At 38.0% G+C, this 21,499-nt stretch overlaps 2 protein-coding genes across 10 annotated transcripts in view; one reads left to right on the forward strand and one right to left on the reverse strand.

Annotated features, from left to right (window-relative positions):
• The window catches only part of LOC123520011 (polycomb protein Asx-like), a 141,764-nt gene extending 136,429 nt beyond the window's left edge, over window positions 1-5,335 (reverse strand). For 4 of the 7 annotated variants that reach the window (XM_045281800.1, XM_045281804.1, XM_045281803.1 and 1 more), the window contains exon 1: window positions 5,198-5,335. The gene's annotated coding sequence lies outside the window, so the exon portion shown is untranslated. Of the gene's footprint in view, window positions 1-4,992; window positions 5,105-5,197 lie in introns of those variants that run through there. The other 3 variants (XM_045281802.1, XM_045281801.1, XM_045281799.1) reach the window with 3 other exon arrangements.
• Window positions 5,336-12,027: 6,692 nt separating this feature from the next.
• Window positions 12,028-21,499, forward strand: part of LOC123520014 — a 33,572-nt gene continuing 24,100 nt past the window's right edge. For 2 of the 3 annotated variants that reach the window (XM_045281807.1, XM_045281809.1), the window contains exon 1: window positions 12,028-12,131. The gene's annotated coding sequence lies outside the window, so the exon portion shown is untranslated. The remainder of the gene's footprint in view (window positions 12,132-21,499) is intronic. The other variant, XM_045281808.1, reaches the window with a different exon arrangement.

Raw genomic sequence — 21,499 nt, forward strand, 5'->3', positions numbered from 1 at the left:
GGTGTACCAATACGCGATAGAAGGGAAAAAAATTACTGGTCCGCGATTCGATATATATTTGTACCAATGATTTTTACGCTCTAAACTAGAGGCCGCGCTCTCACAATGATATATACCTCTTCTCTCCGCAAAAGTCCAATGGACACAGGCGTGGTCGGGTAATGAAGGTTACGCCCTGCAGGCGAGTGTGCTGAGTTGCCAAAAGCGGTTAACGTGTTAAAAGAAGACAAGTACTAGGAAGACAGAAATACAGAAACAGGCAGGGAGTTCCAGAGTTTACCAGAGAAGAGGTATGAATGATTGAGAGTACTGGTTAACTCTTGCATTAGAGAGTTGGACAAAATAGGGCTGAGAGGAAGAAGAAAGCCTTGTGCAGCAAGGCCGCAGGAGGAGAGGAGGCATGCAGTTAGTAAGATCAGTAGAACAGTTAGCATGAAAATAATGATAAAAGATAAGGAGAAGCAACATTTCGGTGGTGAGAAAGAGGCTGAAGACAGTCAGTCAGAGGAGGGGAGTTGATGAGACGAAAAGCTTTTGATTCCACCCTATCTAATAAAACTGTGTGAGTGGAAGTCCCCCAAACATGCAAAGAGTACTCCATACAGGGGCGGATAAGGCCCTTGTACAGAGTAAGCAGCTGGAGGGGCAAGAAAAACTGGCAGCACGTCTCAGAATGCCTAACTTCATATAAGCTGTTTTAGCAAGAGATGAGATATGAAGTTTCCAGTTCAGATTATGAGTAAAGGACAGACTGAGGATATTCAGTGTGGAAGAGGGAGACAGTTGAGTGTCATTGAAGAAGAGGGGATAGTTGCCTGGAAGGTTATTTTGAGTTGATAGATGAAGGAATTGAGTTTTTGAGGCATTAAAAACTAGTACTAGATTTTCTCTGCCCCAATTGGATATCTTAGAAAGATCAGAAGTCAGGCATTCTGTGGTGTCCCTGCGAGATCTGTTGACTTCCTGAAGGGTTGGTCGTCTCTGAAAGGATGTGGAAAGATGTAGGGTGGTATCAGCAGCGTAGGAGTTTGGTTAAGATCATTAATGAATAATAGAAAGAGAGGGGGTGACAGGACAGAACCCTGAGGAACATAAAAAAAAAGGGACCAGGAGCTAGAAGACTACCAGACAAGGGAGAACTCAACTTGTGTATGTACTTTTTATATGCTATCCATGGCCTCATACTATCAAAACAACCACTACCAACCTCCAAAAAGATGTCAAAGGATTATGTGAGTAAATATTTGTATTTGGTGCGTGTTGGAGTGAGTTATATGGGCATATTGAAGATGTTCACAGAAAAATGAGTTTCTCCAAACTTTCTTTTTTTTTTTGCATATATTGCTGAATAACTTTTTCAGTAATTGACAATTCTAAAAATTCTTGCAGCAAAATTATCATCTTTACAAATCTGACCATGGCAGCTGTGTGTTGTTTATGTGAGAGTGAGTGACAGCTGCATGTTCTATCTACCAAAATTAATTTCAAACACAAACTGAATAAGTAACCAAACCAACCCTGATGTTCTCTTCTAAGATAACATCTGAAAGGTGGGAGAACCAAGAGCCTCAAGCAAAAACTACTCTTTAATATCTGGCACATCCTACCTGTTCATATAAAAAAAATCTGTTACCTAACAGACATAGGTACTTTGTGTAAACGAGGAAATCTACAGCTTTAATCCTTCTTTCTGCAACTTCATCTCAAGTTTCCTCTCTGACCATTCTATTGCTGCTGTGGTATACTGCCACAGTTCTAATCCTAAATCTATTAACAGTAGTGTTCTTCAAGGTTCTATTGTGTCACCCACTCTCCTATCATTCATCAATGATCTTCTAAATTAAACTTCTTCCCCTATCCAGTCATACGCTGATGATACCAACCACACTTTTTCCAAGTCTTCTTAGAGACAATCAACCCTTTGAGAAGTAAACGTCACAGAAAGCCTGACTTCTGATCTCTCTATAATTTCTAATTGGGGTAGAAAAAACTTAGTAAGTGGTGTTGAATGTCTCAAACACTCATTTCCTCCATCTATCAACCTTACACAACATTCCAGACAACTATCCCTTCTTATTCAATGACACTCAACTGTCCCCATCTTCTACACTGAATATCCTCAGTTTATCCTTTACTTAAAATCTAAACTGGAAACTTCATATCTTATCCTTTCAGAGACAACCAACCCTTCAGGAAGTCATCAGATCATGCAGGGACACCACAGAACGCCTGACTTCTGGTCTTTCTAAGATTTCTGATTAGGGTAGAGAAAACTTAGTGGTGTTCAATGCCTCTGAAACTCATTCCTCCATCTATCAATTCGACACAACCTTCCAGACAACTATCCCTTCTTCAATGACACTCAACTGTCTCCCTCTTCCACACTGAATATCCTTGACCTGTTCTTTATTAATAATCTTAACTGGAAACTTCACATATCTCTCACTAGAACAGCTTCTATGAAGTTAGGCATTCTGAGGCATCTCCGTCAGTTTTTCTCACCCCCCCAACTGCTAACTCTGTACAAGGGCCTTATCCATCCTTGTATGGAGTACTCTTCGCATGTTTGGAGGGGTTCCACTCACACAATTTTATTAGATAGGGTGGAATCAAAAGCTTTTTTTGTCTCATCAACTCCCTTCCTCTGATTGACTGTCTTCAGCCTCTTTCTCACTGCCGAAATGTTGCATCTCTTTCTATCTTTTATCACTATTTTCATGCTAACTGCAGCCTCGCTGCACAAGGCTTTCTTCTTCCACTCATCCCTATTATGCCCAACTCTCTAATACAAGAGTTAATCAGTTCTCTCAATCATTCATACCTTTCTCTGGTAAACTCTGGAACTCCCTCCTTACTTCTGTACTTCCATCTTCCTACGACTTGATTTTTTTTAAGTGGGCGGTTTCAAGACATTTGTCCCTGAATTTTGGATAACTTTCACTTGACCTTTAAAGGAACTGGCAACCCAGTGGGCCTTTTTTTTTTTTCCATTTTTCGTTGCCTTTGGCCAGTTGCCCCTTTTATATATATATATATATATATATATATATATATATATATATATATATATATATATATATATATATATATATATATATATAACTCTTGCTAAAACAGCTTCTATGAAGTTAAGCATTATGAGGTTTCTCTGCCAGTTTTTCTTCCCCCCGCCCTCCAACTGCTAACTCTGTACAGGGACCTTATCCTCCCATGTATGGAGTATTCTTTGCATGGATGATGAGCTTCCGCTCACAATTTTATTAGGTAGGATGGAATCAAAAGCTCTTCCTCTTATCAATTCCTCTCCTCTAACTGACTACCTTCAGCCTCTTTCTCATTATCACAATGTTGCACCTCTTGCTACCTTCAAATGCTATTTTCATGGCAACTGCTCTTCAGATATTGCTAACTGAATGCCTTCCATAATGCCGTGGCCTTGCTGCATAAAACTGTCTTCTTCCTCTCACCCCTGTTCTGTCCATCTCTCTATTGCACAAGTTAACCAGTACTCTCAATCATTAATACCTTTCTCTGTTAAACTCTGGAACTCCTTACCAGTTTCTGCATTTCCAACTTCCTATGACTTGACTTCAAGACATTTATCCATTTTTTTTAATGTGTCTCAGACTTACAAGGGGACTGGCAACTTAGTGGGTCTTTCTTTGTACTTTATGTTGCCCTTGGCCAATATTCCCATCTTACATAAAAAATAAACAAATAAAAACACAAGTAAATAAATAACCCCTAGTGCAAAAATAAGGAGCCTCATTTTCAAAGTCCCAGCATACTTATTATAAACCCTTTCTTGCATAATTCATAGACCACATAACAGTACTGCACTGTGTGTTTAGTGTACAAAGTGCTCGATGTCACACTGGTGGGAATAAGGAATGACCGATCCAGTGGGTAAGCCTTGCATCTCAAACAAATGGACCTACATGTTCTACACACCCTACAGGTGGCCAAACTTGATAGAAATGTCATGCAACTTTAGACTCCTGAATCACCCACTCTAACATAGGCCTTTCCTTAGCTTCCTTTACACATGCTTTGCCAAAACTCCACTACAAGATGCTGCCAAAAGCTCAGTACCAATTTGCTCTCCCTTTTTACACTATATCTTATGGGAAAAGGGAGATTGAAAAAATTATTTAACATGTAAAAACTGACTTTACATATCAAAAAGAGACAACCTTAAAAAATATTACAGACTTTAATGAGCAATATCTCAAACATGGCTATTCTCCTTTCAAAGCTGGATCATTTAAATCTTGCCCTAGTGATAGTTTGTAAAGATAAGGAAAAAGAAATCTGACATTTTAGTTTCCTCATCATCAAGAAAAAAATAAATTACATTTGTTTAACCACTGGCAAGAAATTTTAAATATTAATTAACCTAATGAAAACATCTTTTCCTAAATTTCAATATACAACCAACATAGCATGTGATCACAAATGAAAAATCATCTTGAAAATTAAGAAAATAATTACTTATAAGCACCTGGAACATCAACCACTTACACAATATTAACCTAATACATTCAGAAAGAGCTGGTTGGCTACTAATATAACCCAATAATGATCATAAAAAAAATGTCTAAGTGTAATGTGTACTGTCTGGAGCCATAATTTAATCATACATAATCATCTACCAATAAGATTCCCAATGTAAAAACAATGGCAATTTTTACCAATCAAAAACTAATGTGCAATAAATCAACGTTCTGGGAAGTGACCTCTCAAATTTGAATACTCAAATAAATTGTACATTTACATTTATAGGTAGCCACTACAAAGATCAGAACGTCGAGAAAGCACCCCACCATTAACGAGGCTCGAGTACCTGAAAGATGCAGCTTGCCGAAACAACACCTGAACAAGCAGCTCGGTAAATAATAGATCACGGCAATAATGACACTCAGAGTCCCACGGCCTCAACACCATCCTTTTCCTCCCACGCCCAGTGCCCACTGCCACCCCACACCTGTGTACCTCCAGCATTCGGAGTGACGCAGGTATACAAAGCCCAGGGCCAGCAGGCGAGGATGGTGTTGTGAGCCTCCACCCTGCCTCAGCTCCTGGCCAACCCCTCCATGCCTTGTGCAGGCGTGTACTCCCTCCTGGCCAATGACAACCTCATGACAATCAGCCTACAGACATGCTAGTGGCCGCTAGTTGACAGAGGCGGGATACATACTTGTGGCATAACAGAACGGTGTGCATGGGAAGGACAAAAGACATCTCAGTTTAGGGCAGAGAGAGGGTGTCAGCCATTGTTGATGCGTTAGCCCAGGTTGAGTCCCCGGCCGCCAGGGGGGACAAAGGGAACGCCTGACACGCGATATGCGCCACCGCTCTTGTTACCAGCCCATTTCACTGTGGTGATACACATTCAAATTCACTGAATGATTATTATAAGTGTACATCAATCAGCAAACAATACTAAATGGATCAGATAGAATACATCATGGTGATCAATTTACTTTCCTTACATAGTTTTGCGTGTTATTCTCCGCTGGTATGTTAGCTACAAATTATAGAATGCACGTAGGTACGTACGTACATACATACGTATATACATACGTGTAATCAATTAAAAGAAAAACTATCAAGATGACTGCAGTGTGTACTATAAAGACGGGTACCGTGCCTCGAAAAAAAGCAGGACAACGAGTAATGTTGGGCGATCTACGTATTAGAGCAGTACGTGGTTCCCAAACTGGGGGAAATTTCCCCCTGGGGGGAAATTTGAAGCTACCAGGGGGAAATAATTACACTACCTACTAATTAAAAAAATCTCAAAGTCAAATCAAAAGTCCTTTTATTTGTTACTAATCGCTCTTTATGGCTATAGTTGTTACTAACTACTCTCTATCCACTTTACTCTGTAACTATAAGTTTATCAGTATATTTGTACATTTGAAAAATAAATCAGTAAATAGTCTCAGTGTGATTTAACTGCTCTTTCTCTCATACACATGAAGGGGGAAACCTGGATGGTTGAACTGGGTGCAGGGGGAAATGACAGAAAAAAGTTTGGGAACCACTGAATTTAGAGGTTTTAAATGCGTAAAAGATTTTAGCATTGAAATTTCAGGATATATAGAAAAATTCTTACAAGTCAGACGTGTAGCAATGAGTTCAGATTAGAAGAATCTATATTCAAAGAAGTGATATATAAACAGGAACCAAACCGCAGGATATGTGTAGGTAAAGGTGAATTCACACGTGCCAATTTGCGACTAATATTTTACGTACGTAGAGTTTTCGACTCACAATCGGTGCCCAGCGACTGCAGAAAACAGTCACAAAACAAAACCATGTTGGTCTTGCTATAGTCGATTTGCAACTTTATTTACGTCGTGATGTCACGGAGTAAGCTTTGAAAATGTGATCTCCAGATATAGAGAAAAATATATATTAGGGTGTGTGAGGGAAAAAGACCACATCTAGGACCCCAAAAATAAATTATACAGTATAAAAAAAGAAAAAAAAAAACGCGCAAATCGTCGTTCGACGAAATAACTGCCACTCTGCCAGAACTGTGTCCCTCAATGCAGGGTGTTGTTGAAGGTGAGGACTGAAAACTTGTCGGGATTTAATTTTATCGCAATTTTGCATAGTCTACTTAAGATTAACTATTTTCTTATGAGAAATGTAGGGTACGTGTCCAGGGTCTTCCAAGCTCACTTCAGGTAAGAGAATATGGTAGACGCTCCTTTCTTTCCTTCTACTTAGCTAGGGACGTATCCGCAGGCATTTTCTTTTCTATTGACTCATCCGGTACGCCAAAAGAAGAGCAACCACAGCTTCAGCATCGTCACTGGAGGAAGACATCTTGATGGGTAGCTGTTTGTTTGCACTCACTTCCCGCCAAGACGGCAACTAGTCGATAGTTTTTAGGCGCTACGTCTGACACTTTCCTACTTAGAAAGGATGAGTCGGAAACTCTACGTTAAATATCAGTAGTAACTTGGCACGTGTGAATCCCCCTTACTGGAGTTGGCTGCCCAGCTACCTTTCTGTTTATTCCTTGCCTTGTTCTCAAATGTGAATCATAATTATTTACGTAGCGTCATTATAGTATTCAGGACACTCCCTCTTTATATAATTTGAGGCTCCGCCATATTGTCGAAAGTTACCTTAGTTACTCATGTAAGAAAATTAGCTACCTACGCACTGCGTATCGTCTACCAGATCAAAGACAAACAATTGTGAGTGACAAATGCTGAAATACATAATCTGAAAGATCAAATAAGTGTAGGTAGATTGATACTTCCATAGCTACTAGCTGCAACATTAGGGTTTGGAAAGATTCAGAGCAGCATAAATTCTCAGCACTTGTCTTATGTAGATCAGCTATAGAGGTGTATAGTTATCAATACAATCTGTAACATTTGATACTCGCAATGCTAGGTACTTCAGACATATTTTTTTTCTTCTTATCTTAGTACATTCAGATCAGAGAGGCGAAATGTAGAAACTAATTTTTCATACGTAGAACGTCTCTCTCTCTCTCTCTCTCTCTCTCTCTCTCTCTGTAAATAGATGTATTTCACTTTTATATACAGTGCCACTGTGTACATATAGGACGTATATGCATATGTAGGCTATACCACATTGTTTACATGTATACATTTTCTATTAAATATTATGAATCTATGCGCTCTCTCTCTCGCTCTCTCTCTCTCTCTCTCTTTTAGTACTAATACGTACTTAATATATATATATATATATATATATATATATATATATATATATATATATATATATATATATATATATACATGCACTGCGCTCATTATTAGGAAGAGGCAAACATGACCAACCTCCTCCTTTTTGTTGCATGTATTATTACAACAATCTCTCTCTCTCTCTCTCTCTCTCTAGGTACATGATTTACGCAATTCACAGTGGTAGTTCGCCAAAGGCTTTATATAGATTAAATAATAATTGCCGCTCCCAGTCTAAAAATGAGTAGGAATGGGTTCGAATCACTTTATTCAATTTCACAAATTGTCCTTAAAGAACGTACTTATATGATATTCAGATAATGATAATGAAATGATAGAAGAAAATACAAATTGATGAAAATTTTAAGGTTTGTAAAAATATAATAGTTTATGTTTAAACATAACATTGCTTTTAGTAAACCTAATATATTTTCTGTAGTGTATTTCAAGATAAACTTAAATTTTGTAAGAAATTATTTCACATCAATTCGTCTCTTTTTGTTATCTACTCATTGGCTGCTGCTGTGATTTTGTAAACTAAACAAGTACTCGCGTATATGCAATATAATAGTAATACCCCGGTGGTCGATAGGCAATGAGTGACGTCATAGGTCACATCTAGAGAGGCCTCTGGGCCTGAATTAACATTCATTTTCATCATAGCTGTTTTACCATGAGAAAGTATTTACAACAAAACAACTATATATATATATATATATATATATATATATATATATATATATATATATATATATATATATATATATATATATAACTATACACAATGGCATCACGAACTACAGCTAACTTCTCGATCAGTATCTCAACAGTACCAGACTGCGCATACAACACTTATGAAATTTCCTCGCCTTTTTCGGAAAATTTATGTGCTCATAGTAACGGCAGTCATGATCTGTCTCCGCAGGAAAAATATTCCGCTGTGCGTAATGATTCACTGTCCAGTGAGCCTTAATTCCTTCCATGTGGCCACAGGAAACATATGTACATAGCAACACATGCAGGAAAATTGCAGGACGTTCGGTTCATGAATATTGTGTTAGTGTCATTATTTTCTATAATTACACTGAACTGGGAACTTACGTCAATCAATTTTACTCTATAGTTAGTTATGGCTAACTGACAACTGTCTATGTTTCTGTGCATCCATGGGCTTAAGATCTTAAAAGAGTGCTTCTTTTCGATGGCTCGACGCTTCTACATCTATAGAATCCTCGGAATCCTCAAACCAAACTACCACATCCTTCGCCTACAGCAGGAGTTCTCAACCTTTTTAATCTTATGTACATCTTGAAGTCTTTCAGTATTGGTCACGTATCCTTTAATGCAGGATCAAGAAGGGTAAAAATGAATGCATGTTTTATTGACTTGATTTATTAAGTTTAAATTGTGTTATATATGTGGAGCAGACAAAATTTTCAATTAATATGACTGTGTCACTATGAGGTAGTGTCGATAGGAACTAGTACTTCACAGGAAAACACTAGTAGTGACTGCATGGCATGCAATACATTTACCAAAACGGAACTATATCAGACAAATTTCGATTGTTGTGGCAGTGAACTAGTGCTGCTTTGCAGCTAGTTCCAAGTTGTAACTATAGTAACAGTGATAGGTAAGTCACTGTGTGTGTGAATAACTTATGAAAATAATAACACAGAACTAAATATCATATGTTTGCAAGGTTGCGTGGCAACTGTAATCCAAGAGAGCTTTCTCTCAAGTGACATAACTCCAAGAGTTTCCTTGTTAACGCTGTTAAACTTAAAGCTGTGAAAATATATTGTGATAGGTGGAAATTAGATATAAATTGTAGAAAGACTAAAATCACTGTATTTACTAAGAGGAAAGATTATGCAAGAAATTGTAATTTCTTTTCAAGGGGGTGCAAATCGAAACAGTAGATGAATATAGATATCTGGGCCTGACCTTGAGCTATAATGGAAGTTTTAAGATTTGTCAGGAAAATCTGTGTCAGCAAGTAAGGAGGGCAATGTACAGTTTGATTGCAAAGTGTCGAAAATTTAGTTTACCAATTGATTTACAATTAGATTTTTTTGCTGCACTGGTTTTGCCTATAATAACGTATGGTTGTGAAATCTGGGGAAACAAGGTATTTAAAGGAATTGAGATTGTACATTTAACATTTCTTAAACATATTCTTGGTGTTAAGAAGACTACTTGTAATCTTATGGTCTATGGAGAATTGGGTAAATATCCTGTCAATACTCACATCAAAAGTAGAATGTTAAATTATTGATTAAGGTTAATTAATAGTAAATAAAGAAAACTTAGTTACACAATGTATCAGTGTTTCTTGAAATTGCATGATGAAAATAGTTTCAGGTCCCCTTAGTTGAAGTATGTAAAATCACTGTTAGATCATTCAGGTATGTCAGGTGTATGGTATGAACAGAATGAAAGTAATCCTTTGTGGGTAAAACTTGCTTTTGAAAGGAACGTGAAGGAACAGTGGATCGCAGAGTGGAATGCCACGTTACGTAAGAAATCTTCATGCAGCATTTATATTTCTCATATGGATCAATTTGTCATACAAAATTATTTAGTAAGATTACCAAAACAAGGAAGAATTTCCTTGTGTAGATTCAGAACTGGCAACCATAGACTATCACTGAAAGATACAACAGCATGCACACTTAGAGAAAAAAGAATTTGCACAAAATTTAATGAAAATGAAATAGGAGATGAATACCATGTTCTGTTTCTATGTAAGGATCAAGTAATCTTGAGATTGAGGAACCAATTAATGTCGATATATTATAAAAACCTACCAAACCAGTTCAAATTTGTTAAGTTATTCCAGGATTCTCGGTGCGGGATAAAATGATCTAGCTATGTTCTCCAAGGCAGTATTAAGACGGTTTTAGTAGATATGAAAATTGTGTAAACATATGTGCAAAATAGTGTTTGAAAGCTGTGCTCCATACTTTGTAAAAGTCTGAGCCAAATACATCTATGTCTATGTCTATGTTAACGTGTCCTGGTTGTAGTGGAGGACACATCTAGCCTAGCACATGTAGGTCACATTGAACACTACAAACAGGTTTGCAGTTATTCAAAATTGAAGGATTTTGAGAAACCTGCCACGTATTAGTACACTCAACCTCTTACGTACCCCTGGGGGTACGCGTACCCCAGGTTGAGAACCTCTGATCTACAGGCTGCAACGTGCTACACTGACCGTGTTTGGGCCTTCGTGGCTCGGTGGATAGATTAATGTAATTTGGAACTCACAAAGAACTTCAAGGAGCATCCTCTCCATCGTCACGCACATGTGCCTAACTGACCGTGAGACATATACTATGTATATCCCTTACTGCTGACTGGCTAAAAACAGTTCTCAGCAAAGGAGACCCTCGCCTCGGCTTTTCTAACAAACATGAAAGACAGCCTCACCCTTTCAGAGAAAAGCTACCCTTCAAAGGGATGGACTGTCCTCACCCTGTGATAGGCGTACGGTGCGATGCAACCATGTCAGGCAGTGCTATCCATAATAATAATAATAATAATGTAATACAATAATAATAATAATAATAATAATAATAATGATAATAATAATAATAATAATAATAATAATAATAATGATAATGAAAATTACAACAGCAACAATGATAATAATAATGATAATAATAATAATATTATTAATAATAATAACAATAATAATAATAATAATAATAATAATAATAATAATAATAATAATAATAATAATAATAATAATAATAATAATAAACTATTATCTTTACTATTATCATTATTCTCCTGTATGTGTATGTGTGTGTGTGTGTGTGTGTGTGTGTGTGTGTGTGTGTGTGTGTGTGTGTGTGTGTGTGTGTGTGATTTACCTCGGTCGTCTGCTGGTCACCCAGCTAGTCTTCCCCATTACGGAGCGAGCTTAGAGCTCATAGACCGATCTTCGGGTAGGACTGAGACCACAACACACTCCACACACCGGGAAAGCGAGTGTGTGTGTGTGTGTGTGTGTGTTTTTTTTTTACATTACAAGGGCACTGGCCAAGGGAAAACAAAGTGTTGGAAAAAAAAAATCCCGCTGGTTGCCAGGCCCTGTTAAGAGGTGTGTGTGTGTGTGTGTGTGTGTGTGTGTGATGATCTAGGTTACTTAAACTGTCATTAACAGTCAAAGGATTACAACTGAATTACTTTCTTCCTCGTGGCAGCGCCGAGGAATGCTGCGCCGGATCATCCAGAATATCGGTCAGAATGCGCATGTCCACCGGGACGCAACTTCCGGATTCCTTTCAGGTCAGTTCAGCAACCGCCCATCGGCCGTCACGCGTCTGTCACGCTCCTCAGCACAACCAATAGCCTCCAGAACCATGTCCTCTTCTTTGTCTGACGCAGGTGGGTCAAGATACACGCCTACACTGGTACCTTGATTGACTGTCCCCAGTCACAAAACAAAAAAAAAACCTAGTCCGGTCATTCGTGCTTTTTTTTTTCCCTCTTTTTTTTTTTTTCTTTTAGACACATTCGTAATGTTCGCTCCCTTATTTCACACTGGATCATACATACAAATATATGATCTATATATCATGGTATTTAACATAACAGTTTTCAGTTGTGGCAGGTGAAATTGGACGTAGAAATGCGTGTAGTAAATCGGAAAGCAGGCGACGAACCTAGAGCAGTTGTGTTGAAAGGGTCAAAGAAATGCAACAGTAAATCGAATACAGGTTTGGAGAAAGTGGTAAAGGATTTGTCACAAATCATGAAGGGCTGTTTAGATGAGGTAGCATTAGCAAGTAAAGGGTTGAGCGATTGAAGTATTTGACGATCGATTCATCTTTTAGTATTACAGGGAAACTTTCTGTAATTAAAAAGCATCTCTGAGGTAAATAGTCACGTTACAAATTGCTGATATAAGTTTTTTTTTTTTTTTTTCATGATTAATCGACTCCTTCCTGTTACTAATTTTCGTCTCTTCTCTCCTTCCCCTTTTTCATCCACGTTCTTCATCTCAATATTCTTTCGATCATCTCTTTCTCCGGTGATTTATGTTTTCTTTACGTTTGTTTGTGAAAGCTTGTGTTACGTTACGGTACAGAAAATCTATCGATGGGGAATTATTTTGAGGTGGAATCTTCGTAAGTGGAAATCATTTGATTTCGTCTTCTTCTTTACATCATCTGCGTAGTTTGAAAAAAAAAAAATGTGTACAGATATGTTGAGGTGTCTATTACTTTTTGGCTGATGTAAGAACTAAGAAGTTAAAACCTATTATTCTCCCGACTGAATCTGAGCCGACCACACAGTAAACCGAAAGCAGGAATGAAGTTAAGGACTGTGTATGTTCTGTGATTGCTGTCGATTATTCAATGTTTGCGGTGTGTGTGTGTGTGTGTGTGTGTGTGTGTGTGTGTGTGTGTGTGTGTGTGTGTGTCTTTCTGTATCCCCCACCTCTCTCTCTCTCTCTCTCTCTCTCTCTCTCTCTCTCTCTCTCTCTCTCTCTCTCTCTCACACACACACACACACACACACACACACACACACACAACGTTTGCATCTGTTTTCCTCCTTCTGGCATCCATAAAGCAGACACGGAATTCTCCCAAACCAAGTTTCCATTAGTGGGTTGTATCACGCGAGGACTCCACTTTATCGTCGTAATAACAATAATAATAATAATAATAATAATAATAATAATAATAATAATAATAATAATAATAATAATAATAATAATAATAATAATAATAATAATAATAACAACAACAATAATAATAATAATGATAATAATAGTAATAATAATAATAATAATGACGGCATCAGTACCCATTGTTGTTGTTGCCCCATTCTTCTTGTTGCCTTTTTTTCTTTCTTATCTTTCTTAACTATTTCTCCGGCTTGGTTTTCTCACTTAAAGTTATACGTAGCTGAGGTGAGAGGGAAGACGACAAGTTTCCTCATAAACATAGACTCTGACACGGAATAGTTGATTTATCGCCTGACCAATTAGCGATCAAGTGGTTGTGAATTAAACGTATTAAAACTCTAACATGATCCAAATTAAACGACGTAATACGAGTAAAATCAAAAGAGAGATGTCTTATTTCTTACGAACGATTTAACTTCTATCGCAAGTAAAAATATTTCATATCATCTGACAAAAACACTATTCTGAATAAGATGCTGCTGTCAGAGAGAGAGAGAGAGAGAGAGAGAGAGAGAGAGAGATGCTTTGTTTTAAATGTCAAGCTGCAGGCCACAAGAGCTATATTATAGTGATGCACAGAGACGGTGCATGAGGCGATGACGGGGATTCATTGTGCCAAAATGGCTAAGGTATACATACATCTTGATCACCCATCCTATGTGTATTGCTGCCAAGGAGCGCAGATGAGCTGAGATACGATGACAAAAGTGTTCATCATTGATTTAAAAGATGCGAGGAGGCTTTCGAACTGAGAGTAGCCGCCAGGTGCAAGATAAGGCAGTCATTCTGTTGAGACTCCTTCAGATCAGATCACTAGCTATGACTAAGGAGTCCGGCAGTCTTGCTCAAGTGCAGGCTGTGGAGGCCAAGTGAAGAGGAGTGACTAGCCATCTTCTTTGACCAGGTCGAAATAGAGATGCAGGGGTGGTATTTGTGAGGTGTGTGTTTCACTGTTTGATCTGCTGCAGTCCCTGACGAGACAGCCAGACGTGTGTGTGTGTCATTGTTGTCTTACTGTGGGAATGTGGTAGCATGGGTGGCGGTGGGCCTGTCCTGTGAGCTGCTGACGGAGTGATGGAAAGAGAGCGGCACGGCTAGGAATGCGTCACTGGTGAAGTAGTGTGGGTGTGTTCTGAGTCTAACGATGATGATGCTGTTAGTAGTGAGCTGTGTGTGTGTGTGTGTGTGTGTGTGTGTGTGTGCGGGAGCAGGCAGTGCCCTAAGGCCGTGATAGATTCATGAGGTCATGCTGACATTTACACAGTGGAATGGAGACCCGTGGTCAGCACACACACACACACACACACACACGTATTCAGAATCCCTTTACTCCCTCACCACGACTAATTTTCAATGTCACAAAGATGATTAGCAGCGTTCACAAGAGTATTTCTCCTGTTAACAGGTAGAAATCTTGTTAATCTGTCACTAGAACGGTAATAAAAAAAATAATAAATAAATAAATAAAAAAAAAACAGTGTAACTTCAACTGGAATATCCTTAATGTAGCGTTTCAGAGTACGAAGCAACATGTCAGAGCGAGAGAAACGTCTTGGGAAGAGTGAAAGCGCTATCACTTAGCCTCATCTCTGCCCCACGCTAGCCACTCCACCGGTGTTCATTCTGTTAGCAGTTAGTACAGAGTAGCGTGATGAAGCATCTTAGGAATGACCTACAGATCTGTCACCTTCGTTCACTTAAAGGGGAAAGGGATGCAGCATGAGTAAATAAGAAAGAAAGACGAGGGAAGCGGGAGGAAAACGAGTAGTTAAAGGAGAGAGAAGGAAAAGAGGAAGAAGTGGAAGAGAATGATATAAAAGTGAAGAGGGATTAATAAAGAAAAATAGAGAGAGAGAGAGAGAGAGAGAGAGAGAGAGAGAGAGAGAGAGAGAGAGAGAGAGAGAGAGAGAGAGAGAGATGGTATGAAGGGGGGAGCAACAAAATTATGTACATAATCAGTCAGCACTAAATTTTTTAGCTATATATTTACAATGCAATAGGTTGTGGCGTTACCTTTATCCAATGGACTGCTGTAATTGTTCCTCTCTTTTAGTGTCTCTACTATCTACTTCAATTTTCATTTGTCATTACTATATTTTGGTGGGTATTAAGACATTTTATCTAATTCATAATGTTAATATTCCTCTCTCCTGACTTGTAATGTGAGTCAGATCAAATTTACTACTGCAGATTATATGTTGAAATATGAACCACTCAAGATAACTTAAAAAAAACCAAAAACTAAAGTTTAGCAGGTGTTCAGGTTATGAGTGCTGAGTTTGAGTTACACCGGACCAGCCAGCAGAACGCCACGCGAGTGGAGTTTAAACTCAGTTAAAGGCGGTGTCACACTAGCACTTTTTCCGTCTACTTTTTCCGTCGTTTTTCAGGAAATCGACAATATTTTGGCTGCGGCCTGTCACACACAAACGGTGTTTCGTCGTCACTTCCCGACAATGTAAACAAACGCTGCGGCAAAGATACGCTGCTCTGAACGTAATACTGTGTATTACGAAACTTAGACGAGCTAAACAAGCCAAAAAGCGTGCATGGATGCGTTCATGGTTAGTGGTAGAACCAATGCACGTAGAAGCAGGTTGAGGAGACGCGGCAAGTCTTGTGGTCTTGGTCTTGGTATGTAAACAAAGGCGGAAAATTTGCAGACGGAAACGATCCCTATCGTCTGACAAATTCATGTGATAAGTTCATGCGAAACATTGAAAACTAGACAAAAATCGCATTAATCGACGAAAAAAGTGCTAGTGTGACACCGCCTTTAAGAAATGTAAGTATGCAATAAATTAAGTGCATAATGCTATACACAAGATATTAATGTTTTTGCTTGGAAAGCTTTTCCTTTTTTAAGAAGTTCAAACATTTGACATTTATATGCAGTTGTCTCTCACTATTCCTGAAAAGATGGAACAAACGCACGTGTTTCGTGACAACCGTGTCGGTGTATACTGATTCATTTGGGCATCCTTCTTGTCTCCGTAATGAAAAGGATGGAATGAAGCGACTATAAAATTTACCCTGTGTGTGTGTGTGTGTGTAATTCACTGTTTGATCTGCTGCAGTCTCTGATGAGACAGCCAGACGTTACCCTACGGAACGAGCTCAGAGCTCATTGCTTCCGATCTTCGGATAGGCCTGAGACCAGGCACACACCACACACCGGGACAACAAGGTCACAACTCCTCGATTTACATCCCGTACCTACTCACTGCTAGGTGAACAGGGGCTACACGTCAAAGGAGACACACCCAAATATCTCCACCCGGCCGGGGAATCGAACCCCGGTCATCTGGCTTGTGAAGCCAGCGCTCTAACCACTGAGCTACCGGGCCGTGTGTGTGTGTGTGTGTGTGTGTGTGTGTGTGTGTGTGTGTGTGGTAAGAGGTTCTCACGGATACAAGTGACAAGTACCTATAACGCTATCCTTATTGCGTACAAAGTAAAAAAGGTCAACTTGTACATGAAATGCATATATGACTATCAAACTCTCACTCATCCTTTGTATATCTGATGACAGAGTTTCACATCCACAAGCCGATCCTGACTGCCTTCAGGACAGTCCCCTTCCAGTAGTACCGAGTGAACCCTCGGACAGCGCCAGGAAGGTGGTAACATGCCATGGAGAACGGCTCCACCACACTGTTGTCGAATGTATGTCAGTAAGCCGCGACGAGCGTCATTACGGTTAATATGGAGGAAATCGATCCTGTCCACCCGTCTGGGGCACCGCAGCTGTGTTACATGTCGTCACCAGGGAGACAACACAATCCGCCCATGAGTCGCCTTGGCGTACTGGTTTTTACTTTATTCTCTAAAGTGGCTTTCTATATTGTAAGGAGTTTTTGCTCTTGATATTAACAATTTTCCTTTACTCTTAGGGTTTCCTTCTCAGATATAAGGCATATAATTTTCATGACCTACCATTGGATAATTATCTGGTACATATTTCAAACGTGGAAGAAAATAAAGGTCATTCGTGCTAATAGTTCCGAATTATTGGTGATTATGGCTACATTTTACATCAATGGATAAAGTGAGTGTTGACACACTAAACTATATATATATATATATATATATATATATATATATATATATATATATATATATATATATATATATATATATATATATATATATTTATTTATTTATTTATTTATTTATTTATTTATATATGAGCGCGCTGATATTGGATTATAGGCAGGAATAAAAAAAAAAAAAAAATCCGGTATTAGCTAATGCTACGTAAGTGATCGGGTGAGATGGTCATAGACAGGCAGTGGGGCGAAGGAAGGGGCGGCCGTGGCGAGGTGGCAGGCACGATGTTACTCACTCAGTGGTGGCGCGTGTCGGTGTGGTGAGGGAGTGTCGTGTCTGGTGTGCGTGATGGTGCAGGGCGGGATGTGTGCACCCGCCGGAAACTAAAGGCTGTTGTGGCAATAGAAATAAACTTTTCTCCTGCAGTGATCACAGCATTCTACTGAACTGTTTTACTTGCTAAAATAATTAAGAAAATCGTAGATGAGAAAAATCAAAGAAATTTTTAAGAATTATTTTTAATTGAAATATAAAATGAATGCAATTGTGAGTAATTTCTTGACAGGTATAAAGGACTGTAGCTCAAGATTACGGAAAAACACAATATTATTCTAACAATACAGTGCAAAGTGTTCACCAATTTATTATACACTTCACTTCTAACTTATTAATTTCAACTGACGTATCTACACCTTTACCTTTACTTGAACTAGTGCGCCTGCATTAGCCTACACGTACAATACTTCAACACACTACAGTTCATCACACCTCACCTAGTGCACCCACCCACACACAGCGCCTCACACATAGTTGGCGGCTGTCCACTGCCTCACATAGCGCATTTCTCATCACTGGTGCTATAAAGTTAATTAACTTGAAATAAATTTCTTTGCGGAATGGCCTAATATTTCTCATATTTTCCCTTGTTTACTTATTTCTAATAATATCTGCACTGGTGCCACTTTTCATTCTTTAATGTAATATCTGCAGCTTCCATGATATCCAGAGGCCCTCACACACCTATGATGTGGCTTGTACTTATAAGAACTTCTCTCTTTCCTTAGAGTATTCATACTTCTTGAGACTTATCATGACAAATAATAACCCCTTACATAATAACGTCTACTACTACTACTACTACTACTACTACTACTACTACTACTACTACTACTACTACTACTACTACTACTACTACTACTACTACTACTACTACTACTGCTACTACTACTACTACTACTACTACTACTACTACTACTACTACTGCAACTACTACTACTACTGCTACTACTAGTACTACTACCACTACTACTATTACTCTTCTACTAATTATAGTAGTAGTAGTAGTAGTAGTAGTAGTAGTAGTAGTAGTACTTTACTACTACTGGTAGTAGTAGTAGTAGTAGTAGTAGTAGTAGTAGTAGTAATCGTAGAAATCATCACTATCATAATCATAACAAAGCGTTGACGAAACATTAATTGTGGAACGTATCTCACAGACCGATGTTTGGAATACAATTTTTTTTATTTTTATGTAGGGAAGAGGGCCAGCCAAGGGCAAAAACAAAGAAAAGATAAAAAAAAAAAAAGGCCCACTTGAGTGCTGGCTCTCTAAAAAGTGGAAAAGCGTCAGCCAGAATTAGGGAGCAAATGCCTCGATACCTCCCTCTTAAATGAAGACAAGTCGAAATACAGATGCAGGGAGGGAGTTCCAGAGTTTACCAGTGAAAGGTATGAATGATTGAGAGTACTGGATAACTCTTGCGTTAGTGAGTTGGACAGAATAGGGATGAGAGGAAGAAGAAAGCCTTATACAGCGAGGCCGCAGGAGGAGGGGAGGCATGCAGTTAGCAGGATCAGTAGAACAGTTAGCATGAAAATAGCGATAAAAGATAGAAAGAGATGCAATATTTCGGCGGTGAGAAAGAGGCTGAAGACAGTTAATCAGAGGAAGGGAGTTGATGAGACGAAAAGCTTTTGTGGGGGTAATAATCTCGGTGGATGCATGTAACTTTGTTGCCGTCCTGAAGCCCACCCCTCCTTCGTATCTGTGATCCATTATCCACCTCAACATTTTGCTCCCATGCCCTGAACAATTCTGCTCCCTTTCGGAAAGAACTTGGAGCTTATACTAACCGATCACCAAGTACGACTGAGACAACTCACACAGCACACAATGGGACAGCGAACTTACAACTCCTCGGCCACGTCCAGTATATCTCGTATAGTACTTACTTGCGTTAGAGAACACAGCCACATTAATACTGAAGCCTCAGACTGGAACCCTTGCTAACCACAGGTGTGTGCATATACGAGTATGTACTCTGCACTCCTTGATATAATTTGCCCCAGACAATATTAACACGATGAGGTTGCTGATGTCAGACTATAGGATGATAATTCATCGTTTTCCAGCGGACCCGCTGATGACCTGCTTTATTCAGTGCACTCGTTCCCACTGCGTCACTCCAAATTTTCTAGTATTGTTAATGACGGGAAAAAAAAATAGTTTCGTCGTGAGAGAGAGAGAGAGAGAGAGAGAGAGAGAGAGAGAGAGAGAGAGAGAGAGAGAGAGATTTACGTTCCCTCCCATCATTTTACAAAGATGTCCCAAAATATATTATCTTTTAAAATGAACGAAAGTCCAGTCTTTTGCAGTATTCCGTATTTCATTTACTTATTTAATTTATCAGTTTATCATTTACTTATTCGATTTTATAATGTATTTATTTATTTATTTATCTATTTATTTCTGTCAACACCGACAAACAACGATCCACAAACCATTCATGTAAACGTAAAGGTTCACTGTCGATCAGGCGGGCCAGGCTCGGCAGGTCCCACAGTCGAAGTGCAGCACGTGATGCATCATTGTTGAATATAATCATATGCCTCACTTATGCGGCTCTGTGTATTTAGAGTAGTCGATACAGTTCGACATATATATATATATATATATATATATATATATATATATATATATATATATATATATATATATATATATATATATATATATATATATATATATATATATACACACACACACGTATACATACATACATATACATTTATAGTAGAACATGTACATAAGGAGGAAACAGGGATACCAGCATGACTTCAATTTCTTCATTTATTCTCGACGTTTCACCTTAACATAGAAGGCATCTTTAGGATCTACAAAAGTTGTATTAACTAAATACACATATGAAAACTTTAAGTCTTACACTGACTTTATTAAACATTTCAAAAAGATAAAAAAGATTAAAAAGGGTAAAACAGACCAATTAGCTCACAATGCATGAAAAAAAAGCTAACAGTTACAATAACAAGACGCACAAAACACATAGATATAAAGTGAAAAAACCATACTCGGAGACCAACCTGTGTGTGCGGTTCTTCTACCACTCCGTAGCGCAAACACAGGTTGCTCCCTGAATGTTTTTTTTTTTTTTTTCCACTTTATATCAATGTTTTTGTGTGTCTTGTTATTGTAACTGTTAGTTAGTTTTTATCCGTGTATTGTGAGCCATTTGTTCGGTTTTACCTTCTTTATTTATTTATTCTTTTGTCCTTTTGAAATGCTTTTATAAAGTCAGTGTAAGACTGAACTTTTTTATATGTGTATTTAGTTAATACAACTTTTGTAGATCCTGAAGATACCTTCTATGTTAACGTGAAACGTCGAGAATAAATTGATAAGTTGAAGTCCAGCTAGTATATATATATATATATATATATATATATATATATATATATATATATATATATATATATATATATATATATATATATATATATATATATATATATATATATATATATATATATATATATATATATATATATATATATATATATATATATATATATATATATATATATATATATATATATATATATATATATATATATATATATATATATATGTCGTGATGATTTGGTTAAAGTCAACAGCAACGACTACATTATTGAGTTCAAAAGAAACAGCTGTTCACTATGCAACGTAGCA

The sequence above is a fragment of the Portunus trituberculatus genome, chromosome 46 (assembly GCF_017591435.1).
Source record: "Portunus trituberculatus isolate SZX2019 chromosome 46, ASM1759143v1, whole genome shotgun sequence".
NCBI classification, from domain to species: Eukaryota; Metazoa; Arthropoda; class Malacostraca; order Decapoda; family Portunidae; genus Portunus; species Portunus trituberculatus.